At 33.3% G+C, this 8,075-nt stretch overlaps 1 long non-coding RNA gene across 1 annotated transcript; it reads right to left on the minus strand.

Moving 5' to 3' along the window:
- Nucleotides 1-6,500: 6,500 nt before the first annotated feature.
- Nucleotides 6,501-7,673, minus strand: LOC149845411 (uncharacterized). The gene is made up of 2 exons (XR_016430439.1): nt 7,519-7,673; nt 6,501-6,692 (listed from the first exon to the last, which is right to left on the minus strand). It is a non-coding gene; the product is annotated as an uncharacterized LOC149845411 (long non-coding RNA).
- Between the last annotated feature and the right edge of the window lie 402 nt (nt 7,674-8,075).

Here is an 8,075-nt window from a genome sequence, read left to right on the forward strand (position 1 = left end):
GTTTGAAATTTGGTTTTCAAACAATATAAATCATCACCTACATATGCAGAACCTATAGAAATAGAATTTTTAACAATAATAAGCTTGGAGTTTTTAAATTTAAAAATAAAACCAAACTTATAAAGTTTTGAAATCGAAATAAGGCTCCGACTATAGGATGAAACATAAAATGTATCGACCAAATCCAAAATGAATCCTAATTCCAACAACTTTGTTGGTCCCAACATTCTTGGCATGTGAATGCTTCTTATTTCCTGAAAAGATGCTTCTTTCATGCTCTGTTAGTTCCCTTTTGTTTAGAAATGGCTACAAAGAGTTAGCAATGTGCACCGTAGCACCAAAATCAATTCACCAACTATGCAATGGAACATGGATCAAATTGCACTTATGAGAAATAAATGGCTTATTACCGTTATTCTCGAGCCATTTTTATGTACTTTCTTCTTGCAGAAGGAACACTTTATAGAAGAATCTTCTGCCTAGGATTTAACTTTCACCTGAGAGTTTGAACTCTCCCCAGAGATTTTTTCTTCTTCTTCTTAAAGAAACTTTTCTTTGCTCCCAGCCTATATTTTTCCTGATGAGAAGTCATATGTGCACTCATCACTCTTCAGTCTTTCTTCCTCTTCAACATACTTGGTCAAGAAGTTATTAAAAGACCATCATTGTTATGTGTATTATAGGAGATCTTGAATGATCCATATTCACTTGGCAACAAGGTCAAAATCCCCCAAAAAAGTCTGAAATGACAAACTTCATGTTATTCAGCTGAGATGCAATGTTTCTCATCTTCAAGATGTGTTCACGGATGTGACTCTCATCAGAATATTTCATAGATACCAACTTAGACATTAGTGTACTGGCCCTAGCCTTATTAGAACTGACGAACTGAGCCTCAATGGCTCTCAGAAATTCCTTCACTATCCTACAGTGAGGGATGATACCTCGAACGTTCTTAGCCACTTAAGATTGCAAAAGCAATATGCTAAGTCTATTTGAGTGCTCCCACTTCTTAGTGGTCGCCTTTTGTTTGACTCTACTTTGCTCTTTAAGAGTGGGAGGTTCGTCAATCTCAAGAGTCAAATCTAGGTCCATGTAACCTAGAGTGAATAATACTATTTCTTTCCACTGTGAGAAATTTGATTTGTCTAACATGAGGATGTTAATAGAACTGTCAATGATGAAAGAACCTGCTATAATAAGAAATGAAAGTAAAAGATCTTATAATTGCCCAAACGAGACTCATGTTGAAAAGGTAAAAATTGAGACCCTTTATTATTTACCTTTTCTGAGACAAGCATAATTGAGCAATTATCGTTCCACTTTGGTGAAAACGATAATACTCATAATTACTTTGTCTTCTCAATTCACAAGGAATTAACTTCAATTAGTGAAACTAGTAGATCATGTTACCAGAAGCAATTCAGCAATGAACCTTTGGGTACAAACATGCTTTATGAGCTGATATACACATCTACTATGACACTCTATGTGAAACACAATGACCTATCTTTGGGTAGAATCATTGTTTCATAAAGTCACACAACCATGATACTGAATCTTAACATAGTTCAAAGAATCCTCAATCAACACAACTCAGATCACTTTTGGCGATTGCATGAGTCAGTTAATCGAGATTTTTTATTGCAAACATATTTGTATTATGGAGCATGCCCATACACACATGATAATGCATGTATATTCATGATGGCATATGTATTATATCATCAAAAAATATAAATTCATTCTTCAACTTATATTCATCAATAAAGTTTTGATGAAAACACATCATATATGTCATAAATTTAGTCATAATTCATGCTTAAATATCATGCATAATGTAAACACCCCAAATTTTCCTCATACACCCCTTTTCAGCAGATGCCAATCCCATTAGGAGTCTAGCCCTAGGACGATCCAAGTTTAGGTGTCATTTCACCCTATTTTGTTAGAAATTCCTATTTTACCCCTAAGTCACCTTAGATCCATGCCAATTAGAGTCGACCAAGCTCATTTTTAAGTTCAGAACAGTTAGATTGTCTGTCATTTCTAATTCTTCTGAGCTCACGATGAGCAAACACTGTTCATTTTTTACCATTTCAGCTAAAATTGGTTCATTTCCTAAGAAATGAGCTCAATTCTAGCTTGAATCCCAGTCAATTGTTCCCAAGTCAGTTAATCGTTGTCAACCCTATTCCCCTGAGTCTAACCTGAGCTCACCAAGAGTTCAAGTGACCCAGATTTAGTTCAATCTCATTTTCCATAGTCTAGGAGCCCATTTTAGCTCATTTCAACTGAAATTGAGCTAAGTCCAGTCGGTTGAGATAGTATTTGAGCTTCAAAATTAGTTCATCTTAGTATTACTGACCTTTATTTTAGCTCAAACTCAGTATATTTCTGTCACATACTTCACTCCAGTGTGCATTTCTCACCATTTCTCTAAGAATTGTATCATTTCTCAATCATCCAATTTAGGAGTTTGATTGAGTCAGTATCATTTTAGTTCACCTGAGTTTAGAAACCCTAGAATTCAGTTTAAACCAGTTCAAACCTCATTTTCCAGTGTCACTCTTTGCCCTGCAAGGGCAAAATCATTTCTCGGTCATTTTGTCTGAAACTTTGTTTTTATCATTCCCTCAGTTGGTATAACCACCAATCGGAGCTCAGATCAATTCCTTTCCTAAAAAGTTTAGTCATATCCAAGACCCAATTTATATTTGGATCTGATCCAATGTCGAGTCTGTTGTTCAATCCTCAATTTTCATCCGCGAACAAGAATTGTCAATTCTTTGTTTCTCCCAAGGGTCCAAGACATCAAATCTCTTATCCAGGGTTTGCATTTTGTAATAATTTCCTATCATAATGTAATAATTTATATCATTTCTTGTCATTTCATTGCTTTTCATGTCATTGCATGTCATTTTCGAGATCCACCACTCTTGTTTTTCAAAATCTTCAATCCAGATTCAAGTTTTTAAATCCTCTTTCGAAATCAATTTCAAATACCTGGGTTTTAGATCAATATTTGTCATTTATCAACCCCCAGGATCTTATATTCCTTTATTTCAAAACATTTTCCTTAGAAAGTGATCTGGATTCGTTTTAAACTCAATTTTAAACTGATCTCAATTCTTGGATAGGACACATCTAGGTGGTGTCGCTTTTGGATCACTTCCTTTATTTCTCAGATTTTAGTTATTTCAGAGTTTTAGTTGATTTAGGACTCTGTCTCTTTACCTTTTAAACCCCTTTCAAAATTTTATTTTGGTTTTAAATCAGAGGTAGCCTTACCCCTTGCCCATTTCTTTCATTTTTGGCCAAAATTTTAAAGTTTCAATCGGACTAGGACTCTATTCCGAAGTTTCAGTCGGATTAGGACTCTATCTTTCATTTCTATTTTGTCTGTTTTCAAGAAAATCTTTCAAAATCTTTTAAAAGAAATCAAATTTTTAGAGTTTTAGTCGGATCAAGATTGTATCCCAGAGTTTTAGTTGGATTAAGACTCTAATCTTGACTTTATTTTTGAGAAAATGTTTCAAAAATTTCTTCATTTATCTTTCAAAAAAATGAATTCTTAAAATTTTAGGACTTTATTTTAGAGTTTCAAAATTTTAGGACTCTGTCCCAGAGTTTCAGTCGGTTTAGAACTCTACTCTGATTTTATTTTTACTTGTTTTTTGAAAACAGATCCAATTCTCAGAGTTCCAGTTGATTTAGGACTCTATTTTAGAGTTTCAGTTGATTATGACTCTAACCCTAATTTCATCTTTTTGTTTATTTTTACTAATTTTGAGAAGATCTATCAAAACATCTTCATTTGTCTTTTAAAACCCAAAATTTCAGAGTTTTACTTTGTTTAGGACTCTAATTTTCTCGATTTTATCCTTTGCCTTTATTTTTATCGGTTTCAAAAACCCTTTTTTAAAAATCTTTATTTTAATCTTTTCAAAGCCCGAATATGGGGCCCATGTGAGTGGCACAACATTTGAGGGGTTTTCAATTCATTTAGGACTTCAGTTGATTTAAAACTCTAGATTTTATCTTTTGTTTCAAACTTTTGTCCTTTTGAAAACCTCATTTTAACTCCCTTAATTTTCAAGTTTCAAAATCGTTTTGTGAAAATCAAATGGGGCCCACTTAGGTGGCACCACATTGGAGAAATTTTTAATCCATTTTGGTATTTTAGTTATTCTAGGATTTCTATTTTAACCTTTGATTTCATCCTTTATTTTTAATGTTTTTAAACCTTATTTTTAAAACCGTTTTTATAAACCAAATGGGGCCCACATTGGTGGCGCCACATTTGAAAGTTTACACAGTTTTAGTTGAATTAAAAGTTTGAAAAGTTAACCCAATTAGGAAAAATCGCCCCCATTTGAGTTATCTTAAGAAGAATTTCAAAAAATTACAACTCTTAATTAAGAGTTTCAAAAAAAACTATAAAAAGGGGCACATAGGGGGTTGATCCATTAACCCTCCTCTTCTTCTTCTTGCTCCCTCTCTCTCCTCCAACAATCTCTCTTTCTCCCAGTAGCACCTCCATTGGAGCAGCCCTCAAGGTAAGGCTTCTTTCACTATTTTTAGTTTTTTTTATTGCTTTATTTAATATTTTAGTCATTGCTGCCCCCTTGATATTAGATTTTAGCTTTATTTTCTTTCAAGAACCATAAAAATGATTCAAGAACATGATCTAATGCTGTGTTGAGACTATTTCCTTATTTTTAATTCGTTGAAATAACTTAGATCATCGTTTTCTATGTTTATGCCAAAGAAAAGACGAGATTCGAACCCTCTATGGATCAAATCCCTCTTTCGAAGACCAAATCAAGTTTTCAATCGTGTATCCCTAAATTTTTTTATTTATTTCATCATGATCATGTTTATTTCTATTATTTAAATATTAAATCATGATTCTTGCACTGTTCATATATTTTTTTATGATTTTTCATGTTTAGATTAGGGTATTTCATGTATTTTATCGATAATATACATATCTTGATTCTGGCCACGCGGGAACAACATTATTTTATAAAAGTTTTTTTGTCAATAAAATATAATTTTTGTAGGGTTGAATGATACACATGTCAGTAATTTTTAATAAAAAAAATTGGATTATTTTGAGTTTTGTAACCCTGCTAAAAAAATCAGAAACCGAACTCTGATTCCTACACCGTGAAAATGCTATATGGAATTAGGGACGGATTGTTGAGATGATATCTCCTTTATCAGAGATCTGATCGACAATCTATAAAAAGCAATGTGTTTTCCAGAATGTCTAGTATATTCTGTGAAAATTTTATATTTTTCTACCAATGTTTGCTATTTTTATTTTATCATAAATAAGAATATGTTTCTTAGAGACCATTATGCACGGTTTAAGCCCTGGGTCAACTTGGGTGGATCATATCTCCCTAACCGAAGATCTTTCTTCTGATCCATAAGAAATCACAAATCCAATAGCATGTCTAGTATTATTAGTATGATTTTGGTGATTTTTAAACTCTGTTTGCTATTTTTAATTAAACCAAAATCAAAACTGCCTTTTCTGGAACCGTTATATGTTCGCCAGAATCAAGCGTATATTGCTGGAATGATATCTCTCTAACCGAAAATGATTTTTCCAATCTGTAAAAAAGATTATTTTTGTTCATTTATCTAGTTTTTGTATGTGAAATTTTATAGTTTTTTATGACTATTTTATACCTGATTTGGGTCTGACACTGTGGCAGATACATGCCCACGGGCAAAATCGTATATTTTCTTTTCTTTATTTAATTTTTATATTTAAATAATACCAAAATTTTATTTTTCGATTTTATTTTAATTTTAAGGTTATTATAAGTGTTCATGTTGATTTTTACAGATTTTGGAATTCATTTGATGCATTATTTACTTATTTCATAAAAACAGGATGCCTGCAGAGTCCTGATTCAAGAGAAACACGGGCAAAACATATTCTTCTTATGATATTTCATATTTTTCTTATAATATTTCATATTTTTCATGAAAAGTTTTATATTTTTAGGGTTTGGTCATGTTCACTACAACAGAGCAGTAGATTAGCGACGACCACCTTTCGTCGCTAATCCGTCGCTAATCCGTCGCTAACCATGTTAGCGACGGATTAGCGACAACGCGGCGACAGTATGCTTACGTCGCGAATATTTCGACGCTAACTGGCGACGGAATAATTCCGTCGCCAAGTCCGTCGCTAATTGCGACGGAATAACGAGCGCTATATTCCGTCGCCAATCCGCCGGTACTAAACGGCGACCACGGCGTGGCGACGGATTTAATTCCGTCGCTAAGCCGTCGCTAGATTAATATGAATAGCGACGGAATCATCCGTCGCTAATCCGTCGCAAAAACGAAAAAAAATCAAAAAAAATTTATTTAAAAATTAATTACGGAGAACTGTACAATTTATATTTCCTGTACAATTTATATTTCCTGTAAATAAAAAACAAACCACACAAAAAAATTCATATAACAAGTATCTATAATAATTAATCATTCCACCTTAAAACTAAGAAGTTTAATTATTTACAATTCAACAATTACAATTAGGAAAAATAAAAAAAATAGAACTTCTTCAACACAGTCCTCTAATCATCGCCAAGATTTTGTGCGTCTTCTTGTTCATTGTCTTTATCTGTCCCTTCAGCTCCACTACCCTGATTATCGCTAGCAGCCTACACAAGAAAAGAACAGTCAGTATTGATAAACAAAATATAATGAAATAAATTACACACTATATGTGATTCTATCATGTGCTCATGTGTGATCTAAGGCAATAAAAAAACTCTATATGTGATTCTATCATGCTCATATGTGTGCTAAGGCAGTCAAAAAATTGAATATGTGATTATAGCATGTTCATATGTGTTCTAAGGCATATAAAAAAACTCTATATGTGATTCTACCATGCTCAGATGTGCTTTAAGGCAAGCAAAAAACTATATATGTGATTCGATCATGCTCGTATGTGTGCTAAGGCAGTAAAAAAATTGAATATGTGAATATAGCATGCTCATATGTGCTCTAAGGCAGGCAAAGCCAAAAATTTTATATGTGATTCTATCATAAATGATATATAACATGTTCATATGTGTTCTAAGGCAGTTAAAAAACTCTATATGTTATTATAGCATGTTCATATGTGTGCTAAGGCAGTCAAAAAACAGAATATGTGATTATAATATGCTCATATGTGTTCTTAGGCAGTAAAAAAACTGAATATGTGATTATAGCATGCTTATGTGTTCTAATGCAATCAAAAAAACTTTATATGTGATTCTATCATGCTCATATGTGCTCTAAGACAGACAAAAAGTTAAATATATATATATATATGTGATTCTATCATGCTCATATGTGTGCTAAGGCAGTAAAAAAATTGAATATGTGATTATAGCATGTTCATATGTGTTCTAAGGCATCTAGAAAAACTCTATATGTGATTCTACCATGCTCAGATGTGCTTTAAGATAGTCAAAAAAACTATATATGTGATTATACCTGAGAGGGACCTGGAATCGAAGATCCCCTATCCTGAACAGCGGCCTTGATCTCATTTCGGAGAAAGGGGGCGACGGTGTATTGGAAGTAGTTATTCAGTGATTCATTAATGATCTCGCGTACATCATCACCGAAAAGAATAGTCGGCTGCTTGGAGCTTATGTCGGCGCAAGAAGTTGGTGAGCCGTAACTGGAAGAACCAATAACTGGTGAAGTGTTCATATTACTCCCAAACCCGAACACGCGACCTTTTTTGGGTTCACCTGCTGCAGTCACCCATGCTGTAGGATCAAATGATGGATGCTGAGTAGCGTCTTCACCATATCGCTCTACCATTTTTTGCTCATATGCCTCCTACAAAATAATGTTTAAAGTATTCATTAATAATTAATGATAACATTATGATGACTTGCATATATATTGCAATGATTATTAATAGAATTAATACATACCGTTGTCGTTCTCGCCTTCTCTGATACGAAGACTCCCGTGGTCTTCCGTTTATGTGTTTCTACAAACACATCCTTATATGGTACACTGCCTCCTTTTTCTGCTTC

Source organism: Nuphar pumila, chromosome 2, assembly GCF_984573655.1.
Source record: "Nuphar pumila chromosome 2, dmNupPumi1.hap1.1, whole genome shotgun sequence".
In the NCBI taxonomy this organism is placed as follows: Eukaryota; Viridiplantae; Streptophyta; class Magnoliopsida; order Nymphaeales; family Nymphaeaceae; genus Nuphar; species Nuphar pumila.